Below are 12,840 nucleotides of genomic sequence, written 5' to 3' on the forward strand. Positions count from 1 at the left end.
TCTTTCCACCAGTATCCATCGCTCTCCACCACCACCACCACCGCCGCCGCCGCCGCCGTGTCTGTGATAGCGAGGAGCAGCGGTCTCTCAGTCGGCTGTTCTGATTTTCATGGCATCCTCGGGAAGAGCCATGCAGCGACCGAGCGATTACAACAACCCGCACTCACGCTGCTGGCTACATTTCAGGATAAATGTCACCGCATGCAAACCGCCAGAGCTCCGGATAGTTTTCCTGGTTACTCCTCGTTCGTTGAAGTGTTTTTTTCTTGCAGGAGACGGTCCCTCATGGAGGCTGTCTGTGTCCCGCTCTGTGTTACAGCCGGTGGCCCTCGATGTAGCGGTGAACTCGAACCGTCCTCAGCGCTCACCCGTCAGATGACTACGCTGCGCATGCGCTTTGAGGTTTTCTCACCTCTCATGGAGTATATCTGAACGCTGCACTGTAAGAAATGATCACCTCCGCATGCTGAGTAAAGAAAACCCACATCCATCAACTCATACTCAGGTCCAAAACTACAAAAGTCACAACAATACCTAAATGACCTCGCTGTGCCAATGTATCAAGAATTTGAGAAACTCATCATTATAGTCAGTCAGTTATTTTAAATACCTACCCAATAAGTATTCAGATCATTTACTGAAGTAAAGTAACAACGCCACAGCGTAAAATACTACCAATAAGAAGGCATGCAATTGTAATTACTGGTAACAGTACGGAGGTATTATTAAATGTACTTGTACTACTCACAATGCAGGCAAAACGGCTTTTGACACATTATTAGATTTTAATTACTGATGCACGAACATATATAAGCAGCATTAAAATGCAAAATGTTACATGCTGTGGCTGGCAGAGGAGGAGGTGATTCGGGCTATTTTATATACTTCTGGTGGTTTCATTTATTGTATAACAATGCAACATATTTAATATGCTGATTACAGCTTTTTAAAATCTAAATCTGAAAAGTAAGCAGTGACTTTAGCTGTCAGAGAAATGTAGCGGGGTAGAAAGTACATCATTTCCCTCTTAAATGTGGTGGAGTATAAAGTAGCATAAAATTAAAATAAGTAAAGTACAACTACATCAGTATTGTACTTAAGTAAATGTACTACGTTACTTGCCCATTGTATTGTATTATTATATAAAAATACATATTTATTATATATAATATACATAACAGTACATTTAACCTCTGAGTATATTTAGGCAGAGACATTTCACATGCCCTAAATGCCAGTCGCTTGTTTCCACAACACACTCTGACGACACATGCACACACACTCTCTCTCTCTCATGCACACAGTAATATTAATCCTACAAGACATGTATCTGTGCTCAGCAGTGAGCTTGTGGGACCCTTACTGTGTTGTAATGATCCTCCACTTTCTATCATGGCATCTGCCTTCACAACCCTAACCCTTTAACTAACTAATATTAACTAGTGCTTTATAGATCAGTGATAATGCATTGATAAGAACACATTTTTGGTTGCCAGGTTCTGAAAAATCCAATAAGAAATACTCATGGGTCTCTCACTTTGTAATAAGTAATTACTAAGGGCTTTTATTCATCAGCTCTGCAGTTGTAAATGCTGATAAGAGGTTAATAATAAGATGTTGGTCCAAATCATCTCATGCCCTTTGTAGAAATAAGACCTCAAACAGTTTTCCCAATCAAAAGGAGGGTTCATAACCTGAGACTTTTCCATACATGCTGCTTATGCATGTTGATCAGATGTTTTAGCTAACTTTATTTGATGTGTGTGTTTATGAGAGGGAGGAAATCACACATTGTTTCCATTGATGTTATTGATCTAAAGAGAGTTCAGGTGACTTCGTATCGTATTTATGAAAAAAAAACAATATAAAAAAAGATAAAAAATATGATCAATAAAATTGCTCAAGTTAAAAATGTTAAAAGACACAAAATAATAGGCCTACAGACAGAAATAATAAGTTAACACATTAATCAAACATTGAAGTCAAAGCTCGCTGTCTACGTTATGTAACAGGGCTCATGTTCACTGCAGCAATCCTGCCATTGTTTTTGCTTGTTGTCACACAGTGTACCTCATAAAAACCTTACAAAACCTAACTGCATTTAAGAGCAAAGAGAAAATCTAAAATTAGCTGCACCTCCATCTAGGGGGATCTTCTGGCTGCAGGGCGGCAGGCCGTGATGTCTGCACCAGACGTTTCATTTGCGGAGTTATGACTTTCAATTAGCACAGACACTATTAATAATGCATAGGGATCCAGCACTTTCAGCTCTGACCTACTAATGCTTGATGCTGCTGTTTACCTCCCTCAAGACCCGGGGCACTTAGTGTCTAATGATGAGTGTGCCTCAGTGGACAGATTACAACATGCTCTTTGTTTATGGACTGTGACAATTATATGCATGTTGTGTTTTATGTCATAGTCATGCTGTGGAGATAGGAGTGCCACTTATTCCTTTTGAAGTTATTCGTCACACCTACAAAAAGCACAATAGTAATAAAAAATGTAGGATAGCTTATGCAGTGCCACCACAGCAGATATAAAAATACCACAATGTGACCAGAAAAGCTGACTTTTTGGAATAAGTGCATCTTAAATCCCTGGCTGATGAAATAACTTCTTCACTTCCCAAACTAGAGTCTTTGAAGAGGGCTGAAGAGACTGAATGATGAACTCACAGCGATGACTTCTGCATCCTGGAAATTAACCATTACAGTCTATTAGTAATAGTAACTATTTCTCATCGTCTGAATCTACATCTCTAAAAAATCGGATCATGGACTGATCAGAAAATTTTATTTCCTTCCTCCAAGAGCAGCTGGCCTTGATTTCCAAATGAACTGGGCTGAAATTGCTGCTCAGTTTGAAGCAAAGGTTGATGTTTCCACTGCTGCTGCTGTGATTATCACATAGCTGACTGACTAGAACTGTTCCATCTGAATGGAGGAACTGGGTCATTGTTCATTCCTTCCTTCTGTCTGCTGTGTGGGAGCGAGGGAGAGCTACATATGGGGCAGTGGGTTACTGTCCTCATGTCAGTCATGTGTGGGCAGAATCTGCAATCTGCATATCTGGACCCATTAATACATGATAAAGAGTGTTATGCTAGTAATCCAGACATGTCAAATTACTTTATAAATCCATTCTCTACAGACACTGGCGCATGCTCATGACTGCAGATGATGGTGCAAAATAAGGTATCTTTATATCCTACTATCATCTTTGATATTTGTCTTGTCAGGTTTTAGGGCTCATTGTTGGTGCAGCAAAGCAGAAACTTCTACCCATTTCTTTTGGACATGTGGTTATATTCCCAGGACCTGCAAAACCCCCAGGTTCACTGCATGTCAGTTGGTTTTAGTAAAATATCTTTATGCATTATTAGCTTATTTTGAGGCTCTGTCTTGTTAAGGGACCCTGTATCAAAGTTTAGATTTAAAACCTTTATTATCTTAGTTTATGTAGTGCTCACATGGTGTATATTATTTTTAATAAAATGACCACAAACTATGTGACACAAAGGTTGGGGACAGGCCATATTGTTCCACCAGAGGAGTACTGGTTGGATTCTGTGTGTTGGGGAATATTATGAAGGTTCCTTGTATTGGCTGCTGTGTACACTGTTTATACTGGGAACTTGGGTACATAGACAACACACAAATATACAATGCAGGTGTGGGGTCAATTGTGGCCCAACAACAAATTTTTGCCTGGGGTCACCCGACATGCAAACAGTGAAATTAGTATGATTAAAGCTAGTTGACTGAAAAGTACTCAGTATGTTGTTCAAAGGTCATTCATTGTTGTATTGTAAAAAGAAAATAACTGGTCGAACTTAAGACAAGTTCAATCCACCAATGTCTACATGCTGACATGTTGTTTATTAGCTGGATCCGTAAACTGCTTTCCAGTCATGTTTTTTCGGTGATGAACAGGTATTTAGTATCATTTTTTCACATATAGTTTAATCATTACAGCTCTTGTTGCAGTGCGAGTAGCTGACTCTGTACTATTGTCAGCACAAACAGTGGATCTTATTATGCTGTAGATGTGAATTGTCCCTGTCTCAACTCCCGGAATGTGGAAAATAAACAATATGGGGCTCCTCACAAACGAACAACTGCATTTATTTTGGATAGGCAGCTATTGCTGCAAGGCATGGGATCGATGGATGTTCTTCAAATCCAAAAAGCCACCTCAATAATATCCTGGATGATTTTGTATCACTCATCAAGTATAAAAGTACAAGACACAACCATTGCAAGAGTTGACTACAATGACATTGTAACAGTTTAGAAAAACAGAGCTTTTCCTGTTTGTGGTGCCAGACTTGTAAACATAATGAATGACTTGGACATATTGGAAATTGCTTGTTTAATATTCGCATACATTAGCTGTTTGGTACACAAAGTGGTAGATCATTTTATATAAATTGTTGAATATTCCCACTATGTTTCGGATCAATAATCACAAACCGAATTATAAACTGAAACGTACGAATGAATGAATCCTGAAAAAGTTTTTTGGTGGCTGATGGCTGCTGCATGACCCCTAGATAAGGATGATAGAGTAAAAACAGATAAAGATAAAGGAGACGTTATGATTATATTATTATTATTATCTTTCAGAAAGCTTGAAAGAGCTAATTTGTCTTATTTTGAGTAACTCTACTCTTATAAATTCTAAATCATTGCATCCCCTGGTTGTCAATTTAGCTGCAGAAGTCTTCATAGATGCTCCATAGAGTCTTACCGGCCCTGTTTAGTTTGTTTGTTTGATGTTACTTTCATAGTGAAGATTTGAAAAGGGTCTGGATCCAGCTGTTAATTGAAATTGAATTTGCATTATGAGCTTTGAAAGTGAATTGGAAGGTTTGTCACAGATCAACTGTGGGTAATAGTGTATTATTTAGGGAAATTAAGAGTTTACATGATGGCCGCTCATGTGCAACAGAAAAGTAAACTCAGGTATTTGGTGCCATCTAGTGGCCGTCACACAAAAACACATGAGTTGCCTCATAAATGCAACCCGCTCATATCTACTCCCTGGCTCTGTTGGTGCAGATTTAGTTAATTTGGCAGCTAATTAATTGCTTTGATTAGTTGTAATTGGAGTACTGTTAAAGCACGAGTTTACCCTGTATCATGGGAGGTCAAGTTTACAGAAGGTGACAATTAGGCCAATAGTGTTTTGTCTACTGTTTATTAATTCATGACGCTTCAACAGACTAATTTGTTGTTACTTGACTGAGCGAGTTTTTGAGTGTGTTTGCTGTGATTGCTTGAGTGATTCAGTTGATGAGGAGTGAACGTGCATGTGAGTGAACCGGCACACAGGTTTTATGTGTGACCTCTCGACTCATGTCTCAGGTTACTGAATGTGGCTAAAACAGCTTGTGAGACTAAGATTGTGTGAGTAAGCACTGCACACGCCGCAGGACGCCGGTTCCCTCTCTGAGCAAAGATAATAGGTGTGTTTGTGTCTCTGGCGGTGCTGATGTGCGTCACATGCCTTCTCTCTCCGTGCCCAGTCCGGGTGCCAAGAGAGGGGCTTAAACCTGCGTCTGGAGATGGGAGCTGTGGAGATCCCAGGGAGCGGATGCTTGGCACCGTGAAATAGGATTTGGGGAGGACCGAAGCAATGAAGCGAGAGGGAGAAGAGTAACTGCCAAGTCCTCTCTACGGATTTGATGCCCCCCTCCTCACCCCTTAAACATATTCAGCCTGTGCACAAACACACACACACGTGCAGAGAGGGAGAGAAAGAGAGGGGGATTGTGGATAGAAAGGGAGAGAAAAGCAAAGCAAAGAGGGGAGTATAATAAGAGGAACAGTGTTTGGAGCAATAACATAGTGCAGTCAGAGAGACAGTGACCTGAACATGTGTTTCTCACCGTAACCAACTCATACAACTCACTAATCCTGCCAGGGCTTTCACCAGGTGCCTCGCGCCTGCCTATATGTGTGTGTGTGCATGCCTATATGAGTTTTGACATGTGTGTGCTACTGTGCTTATATCTGCGCTTATGGTTTCCTGCATATACGTTGACAGACAGAGGTTGACAAGAAACAGGAGGGAGGAGAGGGGAAATAAAGGGGCGGGACTACTCACATGGCTGTCAAAGGAGGTGATTGATTTTCCGCCCCCTGTTATCGAGGCCTGCAGCCATGAGGACCCCTAATACCCCCCTGTCTGACACACACACACACACACACACACACACACACACACACACACACACACACACACACACACACACACTATCAGCAGTGCAATACCCAGAAAACCTATCAAGTATCATCTCTTTCTCTCTCTCTCTCTCACGTGGTCATAACAAATATCTAATCAGCATAGTTGGCTCTGTCTGCATGGAGCAGAGAGAGTAGAAGAAAGGGAAAACGTAGTTGGCTTGGCTTGCCCGTAGCTGACAGAGCACAAGAAAGAGAAAACAAAATCAGTTACGAACCCGAGCACAGATGATCGAGGTGCTGAGATGATTCAGAAAAGCAAGATGGACGCATCTAAGTGGATGCCTCTGGGCCTTTCTATTTCATCTCCCATCTTTCTGTTGATCTCAGACTGTGCTGAATTCTGATCTGGTGGAAGCATCAAACCCCAAAGTCGATAGCTCCTGAGCTCGACTGCTATAAATGTTGTTCAAAGAGGGAAAGTTGATAGACAAAAATGCCAATGCAAAACAGTGGAGCCCCTGCATCACTCTCTTCCTCACACTTCCCCTGCCGTCACCTCACTTTCCTTTTCTTGCCTCTTGTTCCATGCCCTCTCCAACCCCTTCTTGAATGATTTCTTATTTTCTTTCACTTTTCCACAAAAGACTTGTGCAATTTTGCCATTACTCATATTATTGCTTCGCTCCATTCCTCAGGGGTAATTGGAAACTGCAGGTGTGAGAGGGCACATTAGCATACACAAGCCTTGCACAGCATACTGCTTCAGTCCTTTTGGCAGCATGAAAAATACATCTATCACGCTAATGCCGAAGAGGTGGATGTGTGCTGTAGTTACACCACAGAGACCAGCCATAAAAATATGATGCCCTGTGGTGTTAGTGAGCTTGTGCACTCTTTTCCCAAAGTACGTCTCTGCATGTTTGCGTGTGTCCCTGAGACACAGAAAGAGAGGACACGGGAGTGAGACAAAGTGATACTGAGCGTCTGATACTATCTGTTAATGTAAAGAAAATGCACATGTAGATCATGTGCCAGGTCGACTGTATTTCAGGCCAGGTCTGGTCATTCTGATAATATGTTTCTGTGTGTACCATGCCAAAAGAAATGACTTGTACTACTCAGGTTGAGTGTAGCAAATGACACATCCTGGCACGTTTGTGATGTCGCATTTCATTGTACGCTCATCTACACAGCTCTGCTCTGCCCTTTATAGCACGTTGGGGTTAAGTTAACCTGCAAAGTGTAAATTCAATCAACAGCTACAGGTTTCAGAGGGTTCAGGCGGGGGGAAGAATGAAACAGTATTAAAGGTGTTGTGAGGGGTCCCCGGGTCCCCAGCTTTGGTTTTGCCCCAAACACACCAATTTATAAAGATTGTAGCAATCAGTATTGTATGATATAGCTAAGAAATTAGTTATAGCGCTTTGCAATAAAGTATATGAAGAGTTCATATACAAAATCAATGCCATTCTTCAAATGAATAAACCAACGCCAGCTTGATTGATATTCCCTGCAGGGCACAAAAAAACATGATTTAGAAAAATTGTTTTTGCAAATGAACCCTGTGTATACTGTATATGTCACAGTTTAAATCCTAGTTGACTGAACTTTTTCTGCATACGGAACAAATTCAATATTATTTAGTTGGAAAATCAAGCTGTGTTTAATACTGTTTACTAATGTTTATTTCTTGAACAGAACTGAATATATTGTATTGCACTAAAATGTGTGTGAGTGGTTGTATATACATTTATACATCTTTTACACCTTTTTATCTTTCCTATTTATTTTATTTCTATTCTTTTCCTTCCTTGTGTGTTGCAAGTGTTTCTAGGTGTGAATATTGGTGGTTATGGATGTCAGGATGTAGGATTTCATCATGTTTTGACGCTTTTCTTGGTTTGTGATATGATTGAAAAATATCAACCAGCGAATGCACAGATAGTAACCAATAAAGGTTCAGTTAGAACAAATTGTGATGATATTTCAGTATTTCAGAGAAAATGTGATGGAAAGGGAACAGCTGAACACATTAGAGGTTTGTTCAATCCATTGATGGAAATGAACAATGAAAAATTATTAAAAGCTGTCAATTCACGAACACCACTGAAAACTGTCCTTGAGACTTAAAAATATCAGCTCAAAGTGTTTGCATTACAGAAGTATTGCGGCTAAATTACATCTCTGCAGATGTAGTTTTCAATTGAATTTGAAAAGTGTATGAAGGTGAGAGGAGAATACGTAGCTGTGCATTATGTGAAATGGGATGTCAATTAGAGTCTTCTTGTACTCTTTTTGGTATTTCTCAATCTTAATTCATTATTAATTCATTGTTTAGTTGCAAATGTTTGTAACAGCATTTATACCCCCAGTATGGACAGTCTACAAAGGGGCTAAAACACTTGTCCACACATGGTTTTCCTAAAGCCTGAAGGACATGTCAAAAGTTTGTTTTGTTGAAAATCTCATATGTAACAGTGAGTGGGGCTACATCCTCTATGTAAACCAACTTTGACGTCACATGGACTCTGCTCCTTCATTGATAAGTCACTACTAAAAGCTATGACTTGATAGAAGAAAAAAGAATCATGTCCATTTGCACTGGTAGGGTAAATTATTATTGTGTTCATTACTTTTGCCAAGAATATGTGAATGAAATTATATAGAATTTGATTGATTATTGAGGAGCAGAGCCGGGGTCAATATAAACATTGATACCAGAAACCAAAAAACATTTGTGTGTGTAAGTCACTGTTCTTTATTTGATAAGAGGAAGAGGATTTGTGAGTGCTCGCCCTACTTATTTGCAACATAAGGAAAACATATCTAGTATACCACTGTCATGAGAGTTTCGTCACAGGAAGTTATACAGTTCTAGAAAACTTTATTTTAATCAATCCACCTTAAAATGCTGTGAGTGAAAGGAATAAAAGAACAGCATGAATATTAAATTCTCAAGTATAGCAATGAAATCAAAATTGTCATAAGTAATCACAGGATGTTTTGTATATCTGGATATCAAGACAAATTTAAAGCTCCGCAACCAATTTCGTCCTAGGAGGTGAAATAATGACACTTGGACCCCCAGAGTGTGTGCATAGGGTGTGTGCCCCTTCAGCTTGCAAACCATAGTCATGTGTTATTACCATATCCACACACAGGGACTTGCAGGGTCTTTCTTTGTCCTGTCTGCAGTTTTTCTTGTCTACAGAACAGCGCTGAAACAGCTTGTTGAACAGTGACATCCATTGACTCCCAGACCCCCCGCTGAGCACATCTTGCTGCAGTTAGGGCTTCAAACCAGCGATCACTCCACTTCTTCAGAAAGGCTGTAGTTACTTCACAGTGACAGACTCAAACTGACACACAGTGCATGCATGTGCACTGTGAACATACAGAGGGATAAATAAACACAGGTCAGAGGGCAAAACATGTCATTAAAAGAAGAAGCAGGAGGAAAGTGCGAACATTATGCTCATGGATGGTTTGACCCACCATGACTTTCCCACTTGCCTTTATATTATAATGAACACAAACACAAACCAGACCAGAATACACAGTAAGTAAACATTTAAATGGCATTAATATGGTCTTTTAAATGTTCTCATAAATGCACGTTTTCAGGAGAATATGAGTATTTACCTTTACCTAAATGCATCAGTGGTTCTGATGCATATAATGAATGGTGAATTAGTTTCCAACAGGTGATAACCTCATCCATAGAAACACATAGAAGAAGCATAATAAAACATTAGAAACTTCATTCTAATCTAAATATCTAAATCTAAACATATATATAACATATATATAAAAGGTAGCCCCGGTGTTAAAACACAGAGAGAAATATTAAATAATCACTCAGTCTAAGATATTCAACTTTTCTGATGCTGCTGAAGGATGCTTGTGAACACAATAGTAAAACTGATCAAAACACTACAGTTAACTGCTCATATTTAAAAAGTTATTGCTTGAGAAACATTGTTCAATACAAGCATCTTAAAAGTGTATAATATTGAATAATACTTACAGAAGAGGCTCTTATATTGTTTCAGATACAAGTATTTATTCAGCAAACAGTAATAGTTTAACTATAATGGTAATAACATAAAATTTCACAATGGCAGATAAAAACAATGTTTTAATAACAGAGTTTGTCACTTGTTGGGGCCCTGAGCACTCAGTTCCACTATTCCCTTCACTACTTAGTCCCCTGAAGCTTAGCTTTGCGTAGCAAGATGAGACAAAGTTGCTAACATGTTACTCCAAAAAAGGACAGAGCCGCAGTTCCAAGCTTTGGATTGTACTTTAAAAACCAAGCCATCAGGAGTGTGAAGAGATGTCAGGAAACAGCAGCTAATAAATACCAAGTGTGCCAGCTGCTTGCATCAGTGAGGCTGATGATGTTACAGGATCACAGTGTTTGTAAGATGGAACAACACATATCAACACCCAAAGCTCTCAACATCATGTAAATAACTTCAGTTTCTTAGAAGCTTTTAGACTTCTGTTCAAGGAAGATCTATATCTAACTGGAAATGCTTCTTTAAGAAGGATCTCCCAATATTTACTTTACTTATTTCTATGTTTTGCATTTTGTCCATAGATTATTGTCTTCTTTTTTTTCTTTTTTTTTACCTGTGAGAATGTACAGACACGTTCAAACTGTTTACAGATGCCAGAGATGTGTGAGAGACAAAATGAGACAAAAGTACTTGTGAGGTGCTGCTTTATGTCTGCAGCTACTGGCAGCTATAGAGTTAAATGGTTGTACTGGAGACATGACAAAATAGTGTCAGGCAGAGTTTGTGTAGTCTACTATTTGTTTTCTTTAAAAATGTGTAAAAAAGTGTGTTTGTGTGCATGTATTTTCCTTGCAGGAGGTCAGGACACTCCTGTGCTGACTGACTGCAGAGGATTATTATGGGATTAGGGGTGTCTCGGTTACCACGGTGAGATGATAATCACAGTGGTTGTCCTCTGATCTCTACAGGGATAGGAGCGTCAATCAAACTGGAGACACTCAGAGATGAGAGGGAACACTGCTGTGAGCGTGAACACGTGTGTGTGTGGTGTTTTCTCTGGACCGGGCGTTGCATGTTGTGCTCATGTGTGGACGTTTTGTATGAATCAGCTGTCAGGTAGAGAGGAAAAAAAAAAGAGGAGGAGAAGTGTTTTTTGTTTTCATCTCGCCAGCAGATGAGTGAATTTATGTTTTATGGAAATAAAATATGGCCTTCACCCCCCCTCCCTGCCTCCAGATGGTCCCTGTGGAGAGAGGGTGATTATCTGGCCCATCTGAGCCAGGGAACCTGAGAGTGTTGATGTTGGGTGGGCAGTGCGGTGCCACGCCAAGCCTCCTGTCCCCAGGAGCCTGAATACGATCCCCTTTACCTGCCCCCTGTCTCTGGTCCTCTCCCTCCCTCCCTCCTCCACCCCACCACTGGCTAGACTTACTGCAACTCCCTCCTCCTCCTCCTCCTCCTCCCCCTCCTCCCCCTCCTGTCTCCGCCCTGGGATAGACTTTCTTCCACCTGACAAGGCTTGGCCTGGATTACTGGAATACCTGGACAGGTAAGTCTAGGGAGGTGTCAAGTGCATATATGTGTTTGTATGTGAGTATGTGAGGCAGAGAAGGAGAGAGGGACAGAGAGACCGAGGTGGTTTGTGATGCTTAGCAACGTATCAGGAGCAAAACAGCAAACGGGCACAACATGGTTGTTGGGAACTTGGCAGGGCACTCTGTTCCAAAGTCCTCTTTAGTAATGCCATGAATAAATAACCAGGGGTCACCAGCTCTGTTAATAAAGTCTCCCTCGTTTTGATTTTCAATCTTCTCTCCCTCCTTTACCCCCCTCCCTTCCATCTTTCTTGTCCCGCCTGCTAATTAGGCCAGGTCTTCGGTTTCCCTGTCATGTGTGATATGAGTTTATCAGAGCTGCCTGTCAGGCTGCAGGGGTCAGAGAACAGTGCAGACTACAGCCTGAGCCGCGGCACAAACTCAGCTGTATAAGAGAGAAGCAAAATAGCTATCAAATCAGAACTAAAGGAGATCCTATCTGAGGGACTTTGTTTTCAACCTCAGAGACGCTGCTAAAAAGGCTCAGCAGAAGACAAGAAGTCATAATGGGACTAACTGATATTACAGCTACTGTCTGTATGTAAAAGTTTCATTATTACCACTACTAAAGCAGTAAACTAATACCACTACACCTACTACTTAATGCAAAACGTAACTGAATAAAGCTACGGGCTGATGTAAAGTAAAGTACATAAAACAATTCAACAGGCTTTTATAGAAAAGTGTTCTGCTGAGCACTTTTTATGTTTGAGGACTCTTATCACTTCTTTATTATATCTTTTGGAGGCACTTTGTATTGAAATTTGGCACGAAAGGTGCAACATGCAGTAAATAAAGTCTTGATTCGACCTTTTTCAATCCTATTTTCTGTTAGAAGAAGATCACGGTCTGATCATCTCCTGAACTTCATTTTCTTTCTGTTTTGATTAGTAGGTTTTATACTCCAATCTCAGAAAGACTTATATGAATAAATACTTGGGAACTCAAAACACAGGTCTTCTCAACTATTTCTTTCATTCTTTAATTTATTAATTTGAATATCTTTTGAAGTGCAATGTAAATACTTAAACA

The sequence above is a fragment of the Enoplosus armatus genome, chromosome 11 (genome assembly GCF_043641665.1).
Source record: "Enoplosus armatus isolate fEnoArm2 chromosome 11, fEnoArm2.hap1, whole genome shotgun sequence".
In the NCBI taxonomy this organism is placed as follows: Eukaryota; Metazoa; Chordata; class Actinopteri; order Centrarchiformes; family Enoplosidae; genus Enoplosus; species Enoplosus armatus.